The sequence below is a fragment of the Chelonoidis abingdonii genome, chromosome 22 (genome assembly GCF_003597395.2).
Source record: "Chelonoidis abingdonii isolate Lonesome George chromosome 22, CheloAbing_2.0, whole genome shotgun sequence".
NCBI classification, from domain to species: domain Eukaryota; kingdom Metazoa; phylum Chordata; order Testudines; family Testudinidae; genus Chelonoidis; species Chelonoidis abingdonii.
Window position 1 is genome coordinate 28,327,927 of NC_133790.1, and position 19,845 is coordinate 28,347,771.

General features: G+C 48.3%; 1 long non-coding RNA gene across 3 annotated transcripts in view; it reads left to right on the forward strand.

Annotated features, from left to right (window-relative positions):
- The window catches only part of LOC116817877 (uncharacterized), a 52,717-nt gene that overhangs the window by 21,453 nt on the left and 11,419 nt on the right, over positions 1–19,845 (forward strand). For all 3 annotated transcript variants that reach the window (XR_004372031.2, XR_012654754.1, XR_004372030.2), the window contains exons 3-4: positions 15,872–16,247; positions 16,354–16,497. This is a non-coding gene — a long non-coding RNA (uncharacterized LOC116817877). The remainder of the gene's footprint in view (positions 1–15,871; positions 16,248–16,353; positions 16,498–19,845) is intronic.

Genomic DNA, 19,845 nt, shown 5'->3' on the forward strand with positions numbered 1-19,845 from the left:
GGTAGCTTGCTGCAAAGTTCAGTGATGCACTGCATCACGTTGCACTGCAACACAATTCAGGTTTCACTGAATTGGCAGGAAATTGGGATGCAGGTTGTACAAATGTGCAGCGATGGAGTATGGCTGGCTGCTCTGACAGCTGGGCAGCAGTGTAAGATGATACAGAATGATGTAGCCAGAGCTGATTACTGGGCTGGTTTGATGCTCCTACTGCAGCTCGAGAGCGTGCATTGAGAGTGCAGTGTGGGGAGAGGGCAGGGGGTGCTGCCATGGAAAAAGTGTTGGGGAAGGAATGCTGGTCTTGAAAGAGTGGGCAGCTGTGGGAGAGGGAACATTTTGGTGTGCGGGTGGGTGAGGAGCAGGACATCTGGGTTCTAGTGCTGGCTCTGCCCTGACTCAAGAAGATGGCAGACAAATCCCTTCCCCTCTCTGGCCCTGTCTCCCAGTCTGTGAATAGGGGTTAGTGACCCTGTACCAGCACTGGGCTCCATGGATGACACATGCTGAGCAGTCTAGGGGTTATTACTCAGGGGTGAGGATGATGGTTGCAAGTGCTGATGGCTCTGTGATGTCAATAATGAGCATAATATTTCAGAGCCTTTGCATGGTCTCTAGCCACTTCTCCTAGATGGCTCCCAGCTTCCCCCGCCCCGCCAACACACACACCTCCTGCAGCTTGTCTAGGGCTTACCCTCTCTGCAGCGAGTAGCCCATTTAGGGCTCAGGTGTGGACTCTGAGCTGCTCTCTTTAGCTGAAGCCCCAGAACTTTTTCTTCTGTTTAAGAGCACTAGATGCACGTCAGAGACTCTGTCGGGAGAGAGTTCAGGCTGGAAAAAAAAGCCCAGGAATAATGAGACTAAATCACAAAATGTGTGAACTTCCCTGCTCACATCCATTGCCTGAAATCACTCCTGTCACTTTGACAATCTCTGGTGGGCTGAAGGAACTGAGCAGCCAGGTTTTATCAAAACAGATCCAGGGTCAAAGTGAAGGAGAAGAGAATAATTCTGTGTGGGCAGCTGCTCTCTGCATGCCCCTTCCTGCCAGCAAATACTGGGGCTGTGCCAGGTTGCTGGGATCTCTGAGAAACAGGAGGCAGAAATCATATTATTCCAGGAACAGGAAAGAGAAGTTCAGAGGTTTTTCATAGTATGTCCAACGAGCACCTGGTTTGAGGGTCTGGGTTCTTGTTGCTAACATGGTGGGGATGGAGGAATCTCTACTTATGGCAGCAGCTTCCCCTGGGCTTGGAGTGGGCTATAAGAATAGCATTTGGATTGGCTCTTCCTTCCAACGCCGGGCTCCGCGGTGAGCTGTAGCTGCATGGGCATCCCTGGGATCATGCAGTTATTGGAGAGGGGGAGCACCCTGGCTGGTGACATCACCTGTTGCTAGCACACCCTCTCTTGAGGCAGATATGCTCACTCCTTCCCTCCTCCGGAGTTTGACGCACCCACTTCTTCCCTCTCCAAGAAGGGCTGGTGGGAATTCTGCTTCCTGGGTTGCTGGTGAAGACTTGACCTTACTCCCTCCCAGAAGGTCTCTTGGAATCTCGGCTGGGCCCGAGGCTTTTCTCCTTCCAGAGCCTGGACAATAGCTCTGGTCTGTTAGCTCAGAGTGACCTAGGAGAGCTGCTTTGCCCACGTGCTAGTCGAGGCTGCCTGTCTGCCCACGCCTCTGCATGTGATTTGGGCTTCACTAGGCAGGGATGGAGCTGACCAGAGAGACTCCCGCTATGTGTCAGAGAGAGCCAAGGGCCACAGCATCCCAGCAGAAATCTCTGTTCAAATAATTGACAAGTGGGAATGCCAGGCCCTCCCTTGATGTAGCTGCATTACCTCAGACCACCTGGAGCACCAGAGCCTGCAGCAGAACAGCCAGCTACTCTGTGCTTCAATCCACCGCAGGCAGCTCATATTCACAGACACTTTCCCCCTCCTCATTGTCTTCTTTCCTAGCCACCTACTTTGCTCCATGGCAATTTCCATAGCCTCTGCCTGTCTCAGCACCTGGTGTGTCCTGGCATCTCCTCTCTGGCTGGATGCTTTACCCCCAGCAGCTCCCATGTGTGGCTCACATCCCTGATTTAAATCACCCCTTAAGCATGCACCTGTTTGCTGTTGCTTTTGCTGCATGACTGTAACTGGGTGTGAATTAAATGACTTTAAAATTTATGTATTTTTTTTTTCTGTGCAGAGTTGTGATAAGCCATGAAAGGTACATTATAAAAATGCATAATTGCACTGTATTCTCCCCCTCTCCTGACACATGGCAGAAATGTACTTTATCGGGGGCAATATGGAAGGTAGGGGGGGAAGTGGCAACAGTCAGCTGGGTAAAGATTAACTGCAGAGCCTGCCTGCTATGCATTCACACCAGGATATTCAGAAAGGAGAAATCTCAGACACTGGTGCCTTTGCTGCTAGGCTTTGCCTGTGAAGAAGGGGCCACTTATTCTAGAGAAAGTTTTGTTGAGTTGCAGGTAGCAAGGAAGCAACAGTTCAGTAAGTGGGTGTCTGTTTCTACATGTGTTAGCATTTCTATTCGTTCCTACTTGTTCACTAGGAAGTCAGCCATGCACATCTTTGTCCTGACAAGCAGAGAGAAGAGTTTAGTGCAGAGGTTAATTGCAGTACAAGGCAGGAGCCCCACACTCCATTATTTCTTAGCCTGGGTGATGAGACTGAGTTCTCAGATTCGGCTGCATTGGGCTAGTGTGTGGGACTTTGAATTAGGTTAGCTAAAGCGATCGCACTCCCAAAGTCTTGGCTTGTGTGTGCTGAGCAGACCGTTAGGGAGAGAGGCTGGTGGGAGTTGAGAGTTGGTTTCTGGATTGCAGCTGAAATAAGGTATCACCGTTTGTCCCATATAACCGCCTGGTTGGTGGGGCCCCAGAAGCAGAAATCTGTAGAGCTATTTTGCTTGATGTAAAAGACCTCTGGACTTCACTCCAATGAGACCCTTGTTTAGGAACAAGTTACAGCGCAGGGAAAGAACTGGGTAGCTCAGTAATCAGACTGAGCCTACTTTGTCATCATGCCATATCCATAGGAAGATTTTAATTTCCATGAACTTGGTTTTCAACCTGTGATTCACCCCCAGGTGAATCAAGGTGAGCATACAACAGTCACAATTCAGAATTCAAGCTGTGAGATTGGTCACCCCAGTTGCAATGATCTGGGGAATAGGTATGTACAGTCTGACATTGGGGCTTTATACGTATGTTTGTCAGACTACAGACTCCATTTGGGATATGGTGCTCTTCCCCTGCTCTGTTGTCCTGTTACCTCCATGTTCAACTGACATTCCCAAGGCCAGTGGCAAAGCCCTGACAATGGAGGGCTGTTAACTCGGGACGTCCTTTGTTCAAATCCAAACACTTTTGACAATAGCCTGGCTCCCAGCCAGGAAAGCTGGCAATGAAGTCACCCATAGAAGGTTGAGATCACCTGAGAAGACTGATCCAGGAGTCAGCTGGCAGAGGGACTGGAAGGTTATAAAAGGGAAGAATCACAGAGTGAGACACACATAGGAAGGACTGGGACCAAGTTAATAAGTCACATGGTTAAATTCCTGGAAAAAATCATCAAGAAAAGACTTTGTGAGGAACTGGTGCACTGAGTAAGCGACATTCAATTTGAGTTTATCCTGGGAAGGTCAACCATGGATGCAGTGTTTGCAGGCTGAATATTTCAGGGGATCAGCAAGGAATTACACATTATGTTTGGGGATCTAGAGACAGAGTTCCTAGAGAACTGATATGGTGGTGCCTGCAATCACACAATCCACCAGACACTATCATGGACATGCAGAGGGGTAGTGAGAAGTGGCTGTGGGAACAGTGAGTTATTCACTCTGAGGGTGGGTCTGCATCAAAGGATCAGCCTTTGGTCCATTCCTTTTGTGACTGTTATGGACACCTGTTGTTGTAATTGGGCCTACAAATGTACCACAGTTGTGAGCCTAACTGTGGATAAGGAAGTAAAAGTTTATAAAGTGTCACAACAGCCTATAACGAGTGTTGAAGGGAAAAGGTGCAAAAGAGTGAGAGAGACTGAATTAGTCCAAACAGAAGCAGACTGTGTGACAAGAAAATGGGGGACCAGAAATTAATTGCACCAAAATTGTTGTGTCAGATATCAAGCCTAATTGGTGCACAAAATAATGAGGAGATGGGACACTCCACCAGTCACTCCCTTTTTGGGGGTCCCTAAAGAAAGAGACTTTGGGGAGAAAAATTGGCTACTGGTGCAAGCTTCACCACCCTACAATCTCCTGGTTCCCTGGATCTTCTTCATCCTGACCCTGAGAGATATTCTGACCAGTGTGTCCAGAGAGAGGGACCCAGACAACCTCGCCATCATTACTGGCTTTAGTTAAATCCCAACCACCACCTGGGATAGAATCATAGAAGACTTTGTCTCTCCCCCGTCCCATGCCCCCCCCAGCGTGTCCTTTTCCTTCTATTTTCTGTCTCTCTCCTTTTGTCTAATGCAGCAGAGCAGAGGGAGCCCCTCCGGACTGGAAGGGATGCGCTGCTCCTTATCTGACATTATGCTGTTGATTTTGCAGTGGTTTATGACTATACAGGGTGGGCTCCACTGTGCAATAAAGACCAGCCCCAAACTGGGGGCAGAGGGCAGCTGCATCAGCTCAGCCGGGGCTGCTCCACAGAGCAGGGCCACTGTGCCACTCTGTAACAGGGGCAGCCTGCCTACCCCGGCATAGAGCCTGCCCCAGCCCCCAGTCCCTCCGGGACGCTAGCAGCCCGAGTCTGGCACCAGGGACCTTGGGCTGTTCTGTGCTCTAGGAATTTTTTGAGGGAAGGGCGAGAAGTTCTTTGGCCTCTGTTACACAGGTCAGATTAGATGAGGCCAATGGTCCCTTCTGCCCTTCCAGTGCATGAGATGGGGAGGAGACTTCCTGTATCCCTTTCCCTGCCACACACAGAGCAGGCCATGGCCAAGCCCAGTATTTTCTACACAATAGATATCAGACTACTTGATTCCAGCCCTGGGTGACCCCTGCTTTGCTCACGCCGCTGCACGCTGAACTCCCTGTTCTATGTCCCAAAATACCTCATCAGAGTGTCAAGACAGCTGCTTTCTGCCTCACCCTGACACACCTGGCAGTTGTAACTGCTGTGCCCTCCTTTGCAGGGATGTGATGTAATTAGCTGCCATAAGCAGGAAAGCTCTTGAGATTCTAAGGGTCATCTAGTCTAACCCCCAGCCAAGATGCAGGATTTGTTGGGTCTAAATCAGCCAAGACAGCCTCCTTTTTGAAAACCTCCAGTGAAGAAGTTTCCACGACCGCCCAAGGCAGCGTTCAATGCAAATTTCCTTGAGGTGTTGCTACAACCCCGTCAGGAGTAAGACCTAGCAGGGTATAGGGATATTTATTCTCTCCATATACTGCATTACCTAGGAGGAATTCCTTGCTCCAAAGGCATGTGCTTCATTCTGCTAGTTCCTGCAAGAACTTCGCCCAATGCGACACATTGTGATTGATTGTTTATGGGGACGATTGGTGTGTTGTTTGTATCTGCAGTTTATGAGCCGTGTCGTCGCTATCTGCAGGATAAATACAACTCAACGACGAACGCTATAGAAGCAGCAATGTCCCCCCACATAACAACAACTACACAATGTGCAATAATAGGCATTAAAAAAGTTTGAAGCTATTAGTCAATTTTAGCTGCTTGAAATTTTGGTCATACAGCATCTCACTTCTGGTTAATATCCTCTTCTAAGTGCAAAAGAGCCACGATTGCCTCCCCACTGTCTCGGGGTGCAGAAGATTGCTTCTCTAGGAAGGATGTAATGGGCATTTTAATACCTATTGTGTGGCAGAGGCAAATAACTTGTGAAGGTTTGAACTGTCTTGACAGCTACAACGGGCAATAAAAGGAAAAGCACCACTATGACCGGTACGTGCATTGCTGCTTCTAACAGCTTTGTCTTGCAGACTCCATTCTGTTGATTTATCTCCTTCCAGCCTGCGGTGTCCATGAGCCAGACCACAGCCTCCCACTCACAAACAGCACTCAGACACTTGCCTAGATGGAAGCAGCACCCTCTAGTCCTTAAATATCTCCCAGGCCCCCATGGCCACTCAACACTGTGACCAGGCCAGTGTCTGCCTGTCCATCTGTGATGAAATGGGAGTTTTCTGTAATATTTTTATGATGCCTATGCATGCCTCAGTTTCCCTCTGTACTTTGCAATGGGGCCAAAGGACTAAAATGCTGCTCTTAGGGAAAAGCAGGAAGCATGAGGTGCTGCGTCACATTCCTGTCGGGTGGAATGAATGAGTTGGTAACGGAATGGCTGAAACCAAGCCATATCAATGGAGGGTCCTCAAAGACAAGAGCAACTGAATGATTGACACTTGTCCCTGGGAATCTCCAGCAGGTGGAGCATGTGAAGGCAGCATGGGTCAGCAGGAGATGGACAATGGATCAAAAGGTGGCAGGGCTAAGAGTTAGTGTTTGCGGAAGCAGCGAAAGCATGAGGAGGGCAGCAGAAGCACCAGGTGGGTTAGCAGAAGAACTAGGAAAAGGAGCAGTAGCAAGAACTTGATATGGAGAATTAGAGGAGCGAGAGGACATGCAGAGAGGAAAGTGGGGAGAGACCACAGGAAGCCAGTTGCACATGAACCCAAGGTGCCAAACGTTGTCCCAGTTTAGGGAAGGTGCAGGGGAATATGGATGCCCACCTCACTGCCTTTGAGAAAGCGTGTAGTGAGAACCTCAGCCCCTTACTTGGCCCCAAAGTGATAGAGGTGAATTGCCAGATGGACGGAGTGGATACTGGGGACTATAAGCAGTAGACCCTTGAACTGTTCAAAGTTTGAGTTGACATGTGAGATGCTCTGGGGCTGCGGGTGCTGGGGAGGTGCGCCACCCAGCCAGGGTTGGAGGGGTGGGGCTGGCAGATGTGATGGGCAGTGGCCTCTGGTGGGGAAAGGAGGGGTAGGGCCTCAGGTGGAAGGGGTAGGCCAAGGTGGGAGCTAACCTCCTCGAGCCCATCGTTTGCCCATCGACCTTGCCTTCAGGAGCAGTCGGAACCCTTGAGGATCTGGCACACTAAAGAGGTTCCTCCCAAGAACTCTTCAAAAGCTGAAGCATAGCACGGATCCTGTGAATCTGTGATGCCGCCTCTCACAGGGCTGTCGTTATTTCTGCCAGTGGTCCTGGAAGATTAAAAGGGCTATTTGAGACCCTGTGTGAACAGCGGCAACTCCGTCAGGGTGGAATGCTCACATGAGGCCACTATTTGGCCCTAAATCTCCCCCGAGTGGAAACTTAGATCATCCCCCCATAGCTTGATGCACACACATATTATCTGTCTGTCCTGACTCTCCAGGAACTGCCACAGAATCTGGGGCCTCGGGGAGCAGGGTCTCCTGCCCCCAGGGAGGCAGGTCAGTATGTTTATCCCACAATACAGGAGTGGGGGAAAAGAGACACTGAGTGCTATAGTAACTCCCTCAGAGGCCCAGAGCACTGGGGATGGACCCCATGACTCCTGATCCAGGGCCCTAACCAGGAGCCAATGTTTGTGTGTTTTGCACACAGCTGAATGCCCCAAGCCTGGTGCCAAGAGGAAGCCCGTGTTGTGTAGGGCTTGTTGTGACTAGGAGTTGGATCTGTGAAACTGCTTTGGGGCAGCTTGGTAGTGTCACTGAGTGAGACACTTGCCTGCTTCCTGTTCCCTTTGCAAGGACCTGTTATCAGACCCTGACGGGGAGCAGCATAACACGGACCCACCTGACTACCAGCCTTTAACTCAGGGAGATGCAAGGAGCTCAGAGTAGAGGAGGAAGGGCAGGAAGTGGTGTCAACAGAGGTATGTGATCTCCAGGAGCAGACAGTGACAGGCCCAAAGCTTCAAACCCCAGTGGGGATGTGTAACAGGGTGGCACCCGCCTCTCACGAGCACACCCTTGTGCAGGTGTGCCTGCACCTCTTTCAGTCTGTGGTGACCCCTTCTGGCAGTGTCTAGTGACAGCCCTCTGGCCAAGTCTCACACAGTCTGTGAGAAACACCTCAAAATGACCCTTCCAGGCTATTAGTCAACAAAGTCTTTAATCGCTTATGGCCCTGTTAAGGGGCCATGCCCCCCAAGGCTTCCTCTCTGGAGACTCTTCACTCACTCTGAGCTCTTCTGGCCCTAGCTCTCCAGCTAGGCGTCCTAACAGTTCAGATCCCTTCTGTGGGTTTATTGCTGTCCAATTGTAGGCCACTTCCCCAGTGGCTTATGTGGGGACCCAGACCCACCCACTACTCCAGGTCCCAGTCCAGGGACCCTAAGAATAGAAGCCACTACCACCATGTCCCTTTAAAAAAAATGCTTTCAGTTCTCTGGGCCACTTCCCCCCCAGCCCCAACCTTCACCGTTGCTTCACCCTTCTGTGTTCAGGCCTAGCAGCCAGCCAGGAGCTCATCCTCTCTCCACCAGTTGAGCTGTCCAGGGTACTGCAGTCCTTCAGCCCACTACAAGCACTAAGTCCACTCCTCAGGCTCCAAGAAGGAACTGACTCTGAGCTGCGCTGCAGCTCCTTTTATACTAGCCTTCAACCCTCTGATTGGATAGCGCTCTCAGGCTCTCCCTGATTGGCTGCATCCCACAAAGCCTCTCCATGCAGCTTGGAGGACTCCTCTACTATTCTTTTCCTGGGATGAGTGTGGCAGGACTCTAAGGCCTCCAGCAGGGGGGCTCGGTGCCTAGTCCATCACAGGATGACTTTTCCCTCTGTCCCAGGTCAGGTTCTTCCTTCAGTCATACATTGCCACATCTACACTGTTACTATTTGTCCTGTGTTCTCTTAGGACTTGGGGCTGTGGTGTTATGCTGGAAGGAGCTAATGGCCATCAGAGACTCTTGGATCCAAAAAGAAGGACAGACCTGCTCAAAGCCAATGCATGTGACCAACCCCCCTGTGACGGTGCACCCCATAAGGCTTTATGGAAATATGCTTATGGATGTATATACATGACATAACTGGAATATGCTTTATGCTACATATGCCATGTAACATATCTCTGTAAAGGGTATGATCGACTGAATCTATTCATCCTATTAGTATGCATGTGTCATTGCTGTATTCAAAGTTATGAATAGTGGCTGTGTACTTGCTTGATTTCTATGTAGCATTTGGTCAGCTTCTTGAGAAAGGAATGTGCAAATTAAGTGCCCAATCAAGAAACACTTAAAGGACAAAGAATCTTGGAAAGCTCCAATCCAGATAAGAAGTCTACCTGAGGATGTTCAGGGTAACTTGTAAACAATGGCTGCTGCCTGTAAAAACTGAGTCATGCATGGACATGTGACTTGCCCATGTGACTCCAAAACTCCATCTTGGAACTGGACTTTGCTTAGGAGAGAGGAGGGGGTCTCCACCCATGAGAAAAAGTCTATTTAAACCCCTGGGAGACCTCTCCATTTTGTCTTCAGCTGGCTAAAGGGATAGCCTCTCCACCCCCAAGGATACCTGAAAGAAACTGGAACAAAGGACAGTAACTACAGGGAGTGTGAGTGATTGTTGGACCCAGACTAGAAGGAGACTATTCTGTAAAAGAAAGCTTACTGGAACTCCACGGAGGGTGAGATTTTGTCTGTATTCAGTTTTCTTACTGTATTAGACTCAGAGTCGCGTGTTTTATTTTATCTGACTTGGTAATTCACTTTATTTTGTCTGTTACCACTTGGAACCACTTAAATCCTACTTTTTGTATTTAATAAAATCACTTTTTACCTATTAATTAACTCAGAGTATGTATTAATACCTGCAGGAGGGGGGGAGACAGCTGTGCATATCTCTCTATCAATGTTATAGAGGGTGGACAATTTATGAGTTTACCTTGTATAAACTTTATACAGGGTAAAACGGATTTATTTGGGGTTTGGACCCCATTGGGAGTTGGGCATCTGAGTGTTAAAGTCAGGAACACTTAAGTTGCTTTCAGTTAAGTCTGCAGTTTTGGGGCACGTGCTTCAGACCCTGGGTCTGTGTTGGAGCAGACTGGTGTGTCTAACTCAACAGGACAGGGTGCTGGAGTCCCAAGCTGGCAGGGAAAGCAGGGGCAGAGGTAGTCTTGGCACATTGGTTGGCAGTTCCTGAGGGATTTCTGAGATCCAACCCATCACACACCCTTCTTCAAGCTCACCACTCGGTGCCCAGACCCCTGTCTCCTTCTCAAGCCTTAGAGCAATTCACAGCCTAGGGGAAGACAGGCATCTGGCCTCCTAAGTCATGTGCAGGGTCCAATCCAGTAGGTGTTCAGAGGGTGCTTACTGAATCAGGGCTCTCAGGTGTGTTCAAACAAAATGGGGGCAGGAGGGAAGGCAAAGGTGGGGATCTTCCTTATGACTTTTAGCCCAGTGATCAGGACACTCACCTGGGCTTATGGGAGACCCCTGGTTGAAGTCCTGCCTCCAGCTGATGGAGAGAAGGGCTTTGACCAGGTGAGTATCCTAACCACTAGGCTAAAAGTTATAAGGAATGTCCTTGGCCCATGTCCCCGGCTTCTTGCAAAAAATTTTTTCAGTGCTTAAATACAAAGAGGGCTCCTGGCTGTGGATTGCAAGCAGAACTAGGTGCCTGCCTGCAGCCTGGACTTAGGCACCTATGTCTGTGAAGGGGTGGGGCTTAGTCCTGGGCAGCATCTCCAATTGGCTAGCTCTGATAGCTCGCCATCTAGCATGCTGGCTTTTGTGGATCACAGTCTAAGGCTGCAAGTTCCTGTCAGTGGTCTGCAACCCCATGGGGGGCTGGAAGCACGTTTCAGGGGGTCTGCTAAAATAAACCAGGGAGCATACAAAAAATTAAAGACATTTCACCTCGTGCTATTTGGACACATTGCTTTTTTTTACTTACCAGACAGTGTGTTAATTTTCCTACGTGATATGCCAAAAACTATGGGCTTCAGTATATCTAAGCATGTGCAGAAACAAACACATTCATGTTCTCAGGTTACAGAGCATGTGCTCCATTTACGTAAGGTGTAAAGGAGCTATTTCAGGAACAGCACAACAAGCTATACAGCACAGCGAAAACCCTTGTAAACACAAACAATAAATATCAGATATGGATAAAGTTTTAATTTGACCATCAGCTTCAAAACAACAAAACCCACAGAGCGATGATACCAAACTTCCTTCCACAAGTTCAGCCGCCGGAAGGGCTGAAGGGCACCGAGGAGGTGGTGTGGGTAAGGAACATAAAGCTGTTATTAACCTGGCCACATTTAGGAAATACGAAGACAGCTATTTGAATTTTGGTGTTATTTGTTCTGGAAGTGGCCATATACCTGAACCGCAGTGTGTAATTTGCACACCAGTACTGGCCAATGAATGTGTGAAATCCTCCAGATTACCGAGAAATTTAATTACAAAGCATGAAATCTGTAAGGACAAACAATGTTCATTTTTTTGAAGGAAAGGCTAAGGAACTGCTTGGTACTAATACAGTAATGAAATCCACAACTACAGCAGATAAAAAGCTTGTAAGGTCATTCTGCATAGTGGTGCAGAAAACTACTAAAGCAAAAAAATTGCACAGATTGCTGAGACTTTGATAATGCCGTGTGCTATTGAAATTGCAAAGGAAATATTTGGAGAAGAGAAGGCCAAGGTACTGGCAAAAATACTGATGTCAAATGACCATGTCAAATGACAGATCACTTCTATGTCAGAAGGCACGGTTTCACAGTCTATCGATCAGCTGGGTGAGGATGATTTTGCTATACAACTAGATGAATCCACAGACATTTCAAAAATGTCGTAAATGTCCCAAAAATGTCCTTGCTCATGTTTGGTATGTGTGGAATAAGGAAATAAAGAAAACCTTTTTGTTTTGCCAAGAGCTCAAGATGACAATAAAGTCAGATGACATTTTCAAACTATTAGATGATTTACGATTTTAGCAGAAATCAGCTGAATTAATTGCATCAGGTCTGCACTGATGGAGCCGCAGAAATGACCAGAAAGCATTCTAGTGTTGTGCAAAAAATAAAAGCCATTCCACCTCACGCTGCTTGGACACATTGTCTTTTTACACTGAGAGGCTCTTGCTGCAAAAGATCTTGAAGAAGGTTTTCACAGTGTTCTGAACACAACAGTAACAGTCATTAATTGTATTAAATGCAGAGCAACAAACTCCAGGTGTTTTGCTGGACTTTGGGAGGAAGTGGGTGCAGAGCAGCACTCCTTGCTTGTGCATACAGAGGTGAGATGGAGAGCTCGAGGCAGAATGCTTACCCGTATATTTAATCTCAGGGAAGAATTATGTACTTTCTTAGCCATTAAGAAACCTAAACATGTCAAATTGCTGAAAGGTGATGGGTGGCTGGCAAAACTGGGTTACCTTGCAGACATATTCAGGAAATGAATAAGCTGAATAAAGCTATGCAAGGTGGGAGCACTAATTTTACTGCCCAGTGTGAAAGAATTGAGGCTTTCAAAAGAAAATTATAACTCTACAAAGTTTGTGTCTGTGGGGGCACGACTGATATGTTTTAGCTCTTCCATTCTTCCATTCACATGTGAAACGTTGACTTTGATGTAATTAAACCTCAGCTAGCAACACTTCTGGCTGGTCTGCTTAACAAATGGAATGCTTATTTTCCCAAAGTCACAACAGAACAGGCCGCTACACACATATAGACTATAAGCTCCTTTAGTGAGAACATTAAAGCTAAACTGCCATCCACTGTCCCATAAAAACTGCTAGAAGAGCTCATTGACATTTTGTCAGACAGCTCCCTCAGAACCAGCTTCAATGGGATGCTGTGGGAGACATTTTGGTGTGAGTGTTCTGATGAATACACAACTGCTTCTTCTGCAGCGCTGAGAGTTTTTATCTCCTTTGGTACCACCTACTTATGTGAAGCTGAATTGTCAGCCATTTATTTAACGTGTGCATAGTCATCTAGCTAGTGATGACATCTTCAATGGCATGATGCAGTTCTTCTAGGCCACCACTGAACCTAGACAGCAGACGTTCATCTACAATGTGCATCTGTGATGTTACACTCTGTATGCTTCATGAAAATATGCTTATGAATGTGAATATGATGTAACTGGAATATGCTTTATGCAAAAAGTCTCTTGTAAGGTATCATTACAAAGCTTATAATCTACTGAGTGTGATCATCCAATTTGTTTGCATGGGTTATTTCTATGTCTGGAGTTAGGAGTATAAGATATAAACTTGTATTACTGATGTAAACATATTAAGTGGAAGCCATTATAGGCTGCTTCAGAATTAATGAATTGTAAATGACTCTGTTTACTTGCAAACCTTCCTGTGTACATTTGGGCCAGACCAGGAAGAATGTAGGCTGGAGCCTCACACGACATGTGATCATGTCACCTGATACTGGAATCCATCTTAAATCTGGTACTTTTCCATTTAGAAGGAGGGGTGGGGACCCAGAGAAACAAAAGATTCTCACCTTGTGCCAAAGCTATAACAGGGGGTGGAGCAGGACAAAAGGGGAGGTCATAAAAAAGCCCCTGTTTACCACCTAACATGTCTGCTGAAACTACAAGGCCTGTACCGGGGAAAGGATTGGGCCCAGACTAGGAGGGAGTCTAGTCTGGGAAAGAAGCTTATTAGAACATCTCTGAGGGTGAGATTTCTTAGGGCTTGTCTACACTACCGCACGGGATCGATCTAAGATATGCAACTTCAGCTACGTGAATAGCGTTGCTGAAGTTGATGTACTTAGATCTACTTACCGCAGCGTCAAACGCTCTTCCGTCGACTCCACTTGCACTCCTCATTCTGGTGAAGTATCATAGTCGACAGGAGAGTGCTCAGCGGTCGATTTATCACATCTATACTGCCCACTGATCCAGCGGGTAGTGTAGACAAGCCCTAAATGTATTCGGCTTAGACTTGTGTGTTTTTGCTTTATTTTGCTTGGTAACTTACTTAGTTCTGTTTATTATTTCTTGAAACCACTTAAATCCTACTTTTTATACTTAATAAAATCACTTTTGTTTGTTAACGAACCCAGAGTAAGTGATTAATACCTGGTGGAGCAAATAGCTGTGCATATCTCTCTATCACTGTTACAGAGGGCGGACAATTTATGAGTTTATCCAGTATAAGCTTTATACGGACAAAACGGATTTATATGGGGTTTGGATCCCATTGGGAACTGAGTGTCTGGGTGCTGGAGAGGTAACCTGCTGAGTGGTTTTCAGTTAAAGCCTGCAGCTTTGAGGCCATGGCCCTGAGTCTGTGTTGCAGCAGGCTAGCATGTCTGGCTTAACAAGGCAGGGTTCTGGAGTCCCAAGTTGACAGGGAAAATGGGCTCAGAGGTAATTTCTGCACATCAGGTGACAGTCTCAAGGGGATCCCTGTGACTGAACCCATCACAGTTGGCAGGATCTGTGCACAGCTGATTGCTTTGAGACACTGGTAGTGATTTTAAGTGAGTTTAAAGTGTGCTGGCTGGAGAACAGACAAATTGGTTACTGGTTTGTTATTTTCTGTTTGCTTATTACGGGTAAGGGAAATAGAGGCAGGAAAATCAGCAAAACGAGTGAGGATGAGGCTCAGAAGAAGCTAGAACTGAACAGGTTGCAGATTGCTGAGAAGGAAAATGAACATAAAAGACAGATGGAATTAAGACAAATGGAGATTGATGCACAATTTGCCCAGGAAAAAGCTGCTCATGAAAGAACCATGGAAGTCCAGATGTTAGCCCAACAAGCTGCTCAAGAAGCAAGGCAGCAAGCTCAGGAGGAGAAGGAAAGAGAGAGGCAGCAAGCCCTGGAGTTAAAAGACAAAGGAATTCAGGCCTAAACTGAGGCCCAGAAACAGGCTCAAACTGAAGCACAAAAAAGCTGCCCTTTGCACCACAGTTGCACAAAGGGCTGTCACAAAGGCCCCAGTGATACTGGTTGGCTGCACAGAAACCTTGCGCAGTCCAGAACCTGTTCAACAGGGACCACTGGTGATGGGAAAGGTCAAAACTAGGGGGGTAAATTGTGGGGTTGGCAATGAGGGATTGGTTGGGGATTATAACAGGTATCCATTCCTCTCACCAGAGTGTTTCTGCCCTAATATCCTTGGCGGATGAGACCATAAATAGCGACGTAACAGCAAACGTGCAACTGGTGGATTAAAAAGGTCATTGTGCAACAGCAGGCTTGAGTTGGCACTTTCTTTCTCCAATAACTTGCCAATGGCAACCTCTCATCTGATATGAGGAGGAGCAATCTTGCTCAGAACTGGAAGCCATGGGAGTGGAGTCGACGCAGAATGCCAGAGACGATACACATGGCAGCATGTAACTGCGTATCCACCATTTGGTGTGTGACGATTGGCTTCATACTGGTGCGCAGTACTCTGCCACCGAATACGAGGTGGCAAGTGCTGACGTCCACAGAGTTGGAGCATGAGCACCCCATGATGAACCTGCCAGTTTGTTAAGAAGATTGTTGCACATCTTAACTTTAGCTGCTGTCTTCCTCAGGTGGGCATGGTAACTCAGTGTGCGGTTTAAGGTCACACCTAGATAGGCAGTTCTACTTCATGCTTCACCTTTTGACCATTCAGATAAATATTCAGTTCTCGGGTTGCACTGGCATGATGAAGATGGAAAAACTAGAGACTCTTTTTATGACGCTTGTCTGGGGGTGCCAAGTCTTACAGCAGTCAGCTAACTTTGTTATGTTCTGCTTTAAGGTGGCATCAAGCTTGTGGAACGTCTAGGCCTGGATACCGCTACAGATGTCATCTGCGTAAATGAACTTTTTTGACTCCGTTGTTTGCAGGTCATTGATATAAAGGTTGAACAGGGTTGGCAAAAGCACAGAGCCCTGGGGTAACCCATTGCTTTGTCATCTCCAGGCACCCGTCATCTTCTCCATATGGACTCTGAACTGCCTATCGTGAAGGAACAGTTCAACGACACCTGTGACCCAAGGTAGCAGGACTCGTGATACCTTCAAGAGCAGGCGAGTGTGCCCTCCCATATCATTAGATCGATGAAAACAGCACCTGTTTTCAATTTTCTCTGGAAGCCATTTTCAACAAATGTGGTCAGTGCATGTACTTGGTTGCATGTGCTATGGCCATGACATCAATGAAAACAAAATACCCAGCCAGGATGAACACTGACCATGACATGCTTGTGTGCTTGTCAAAGACACCCCCATGCCTGGACAGAATTGTTGATCAGCACCAGCAACAAGTTTCACACTAAGGGCACGTCTGCACTACGGGGGTAAGTCAACCTAAATTACGCTACTCCAGCTATGTGAATAACGTAGCTGGAATTGACATAGCTTTGGTCAACTTACTCTGGTGTCTTCACTGTGCTTCGTTGACAGGAGACATTCTCCAGTCGACCTCCCTTACTCTTCTGGAAGAGCTGGAGTACTGGGGTTGTCCATAGAACACTAGACCTGCAAAATCGATCCCTGCTGCATCAATTGTAGCACCGTCGATTTCCCTGTAGCGAAGACCAGCCCTGAGTAAGTAAAATAAAGATAATATTTTTATTTTTGTACTATATAATTCTTTTCTTTTTTATACTATGTGTGTGTGTGTGTGTGTGTGTAACTGTCTAACAATCCATTTAATACAGCCTTTAATCTACTGGATATGCAGAAAAAATGTTGTTGTAGCACAGGTGGGTCATGGAGTTTTTACAGAATGTTGGAGAGGTTCAAAAATAATAATATTGAGAACCTCTGGTCTAAGGGCAGCTCCCATCTCGCCGCATTCATTGTGCGTGATGCCAGACCCTTAACTCGGGCTTTGTGAATCCCAATGTGCTCCTGGGATTTTCCAGGCACTTGAAAGTTAGGTGTGGTAACACCGAGCATTGCAATGCCCAAGTCCCTTCATGAATCTAGGCCTCAGGCACTTTTGAAATGTGTGCCCCATGTCTACGAGGAAATATCTTGTATTGCCATCAACAGATCCATAACATCTGTAGCCTTCAAACAGCAGTTTGTGCGGTAGTGCGTTTATTACACAAGCTGTAACTAATGCGAGCAAAGGGAAGTGATTTCCCATGTATGTTGTGACCGCAGTGCAACTGGAGTACAGTCAATGTACAGGCTTGGCATGCTGTAAATGTAACTGTAACCCCTGGCTCAGCATGTGCTGCTTGTCCCTATCTGGTCTGATGCGCACAGGATAGGAGTACGTTACAGGCCCCAGCTACAGAGACTCAGACCTTGAGCTCTGCAGGTCCCCAGCTCAGCCTCTGGTGTGTCAGCCCATGTAGCAAAGTGCAGTGAATGCACATCACTAAGGGCTGTGGACTGCAGTGGTTTCAGACATTCAGCTGCGGGTCCCTCAGTCCCTCTCAGAGTGAAGGACCAGCTGCCGAATTGCCACCAAAGACTGACGTGGCGGCGGTATTGCTGCTGATCGCAATCACAGTTTATTTTTACTTCTTTTTTTTCTTTTTGCTGCTTGGGGTGGCAAAAACCCTGGAGCCAGCCCTGGGCAGGAGGCAGCCTGCAAGCAGTCTCTGAGTCTGGGAGAGCCCAAGATGCTGGGTAAACAGAGGGAGTCTGTGAATAGCCTGGCCTTCCCTCCCTGTTTGGAGCCCAGCTGTGGAGTGGACATCTCCCTGCAGCCAGCCAGCAAAGTACTGCCAGGCCCAGCACGTGGCCTCTCTTTAACCCCAGCCTGCAAACAGGCCTCAGAGGGGACAATCCACTTCTTCTGCCCCTCCTGCCTGCAACAAGAGGAGACCACCCGTCCCTTCTGCCACCACCTGCAGTCAGCCCACACCAGACATAGGAACAAGGGGATGTTCAGTGACATTGAAAGGTGAGCAGTTAAAAACTAACAAGGAAATGTTTTTTTCCGCACAAAGCACAATTGGCCTGTGGAACTCACTGCCACTGTAACTCAATGAGGCCCAGAGTTTAACAAGACTAAAAAAGGGCCTGGATATTTCTAACAAGAATAACCAAAGCTGTCATAATTAATGATACCATTTTTGGAAGGTATATTAAAGACCTGGCGGAAGCCAATCTCTGATATTAGAAAGCAAGATGAAAGCTACCTGGGAAGGGGGCAAATTATCCCCATCTGCTACTGCAGAGTTCTTACGCCTTCCTCTGCAGCATGTGGCGCTGCCACTGTTGGAGACCGGAGAGTGGGTTGATTGGACCCCAGCTGTGGTCCAGTCTGGCAGTTCCTGTCACTGTTCCCACCTGCGTCCCTGCACCCCCCTGCCACACACACCGTTTCCCTCATAGAAAAGGACACACAATGATGGGGATTACTTGCTTTTTGGAATGGCCCCTTTCTAGCACCCTCCTGCAACCCTGCAGCCGAGCTGCTGTCATGAGGGGCCGGTAGCTGCACTGCCCTGGAGCAGAGTCAAAGCCACTGCTCCCCGTTTTGCTCTGGGGGGCGGTAAGTTACCTCACTTCTCTTTGCGGAGCAGCTTACTCCCTGCTGTGTTCCTGGAGGGGAGGGGTGGACCCAGGGCTACTCCCTCTGCCCTCCCCCACCCACCCACCCACAGCAGGAGGCCTGGCTGAATAACCCTTGTTCTCCTCAGCTTGGCCAATCCACCTATGGGAGAGCAGAGTGTGGCCCAGGAGGTGCTGGAACAACCTAACCCCATCCCCGGCTGGCTCTAGGGGGTGGAATGGAGAAGCTTTGCAGTCCCATTAGCCTTTGGGAATTGCTTTGCCATCACACATAAAGTTCACACCCACAAGGTGCCCACTCCCCCCCAAGCCTGTCTGGCTGTCCCTGGCCGGTTCCTGCATTGGGCTGTCTGGGACAGGCAGACATGTGAGCTCACAGGAGCCCGCTCTGCTCCCAGCACCACACAGGCAGTGCCTGGACATGCCCGGCATCCTAATTTAGTCAGCGTGCTGTGCTGTCGGCTGGTGTGTGGTTCAGGGCACCTCCTGTCCCCCTCCTGGCAGCCCCCCCCCATCCCCTCCCTGTACACTGCCAGTGATTGACAGGCACTGTCCTGTCTCCCAGAGACAGTTCAACAGCCAGGAAAGGGGGTTTAATCCTCATGTCTGGCTGTCTTATTTTTCTCCCTTCCTAACTGACGTTCAGGGAGCTCTTCCATCTTCTCAGGCTCCAAGTATGCTGGGAAACACTCCCTCCATTCCGCAGCGGGGCCCTGTCATTTCCCTCGGGCTCAGTTCATTATCAGAGCACAGGGAAACCAGGCGGGACAGGACCTTGACGGCATGTGAACGTCATGAGGGATGGACAAACGTTTGGCCCCTAACAATGCAGACAAAGCCAAGGGCCTTTCCTTTGGTTCTAACAACTTAAACCAGATCTTCCATCTTTATAATTTATATTACCACAGCGCCTAGGACCCTGGTCACACACCAGGACCACGCTGGATAGTAGAGAGACAAGCTGGGGGCGGGTAATGTCTTTTACTGGTGAGAGAGCGAAGCCTGCGCATTCAGACAGAGCTCTCCTTTGGGTCAGCAAGCTCGGAAGCTCGTCTCTCTCACCAACCAGGGTTAGTCCAATACAAGATATTCCCTCCCCTGCCTCGTCTTCTCTGTTTCTAACAGGTGGGTCCTCAGTCCAGAGCTGTGTGCTTCTCCTGAAACAGCCTGAGACCTCACAGCCCCCACCCCAAATCCAGCTGCTTTGCGGCAACTCCCTAGCTCCCTGCGTGGGGCAGAGAAAGCACAGACGCTGAACCCACAATGAACAGGGGACAGCTCAGACAGGCCAGCATGGGCAGTAGGTGTCCTGCACAGAGCTACAGGTGTTGCCGAGACATGGACAGTGACCTCACCCTTGCCCTACTTGCTGCCAGTACTTGTTTCTGCACCATGGCCTCACTTTACACCTTTGCACAG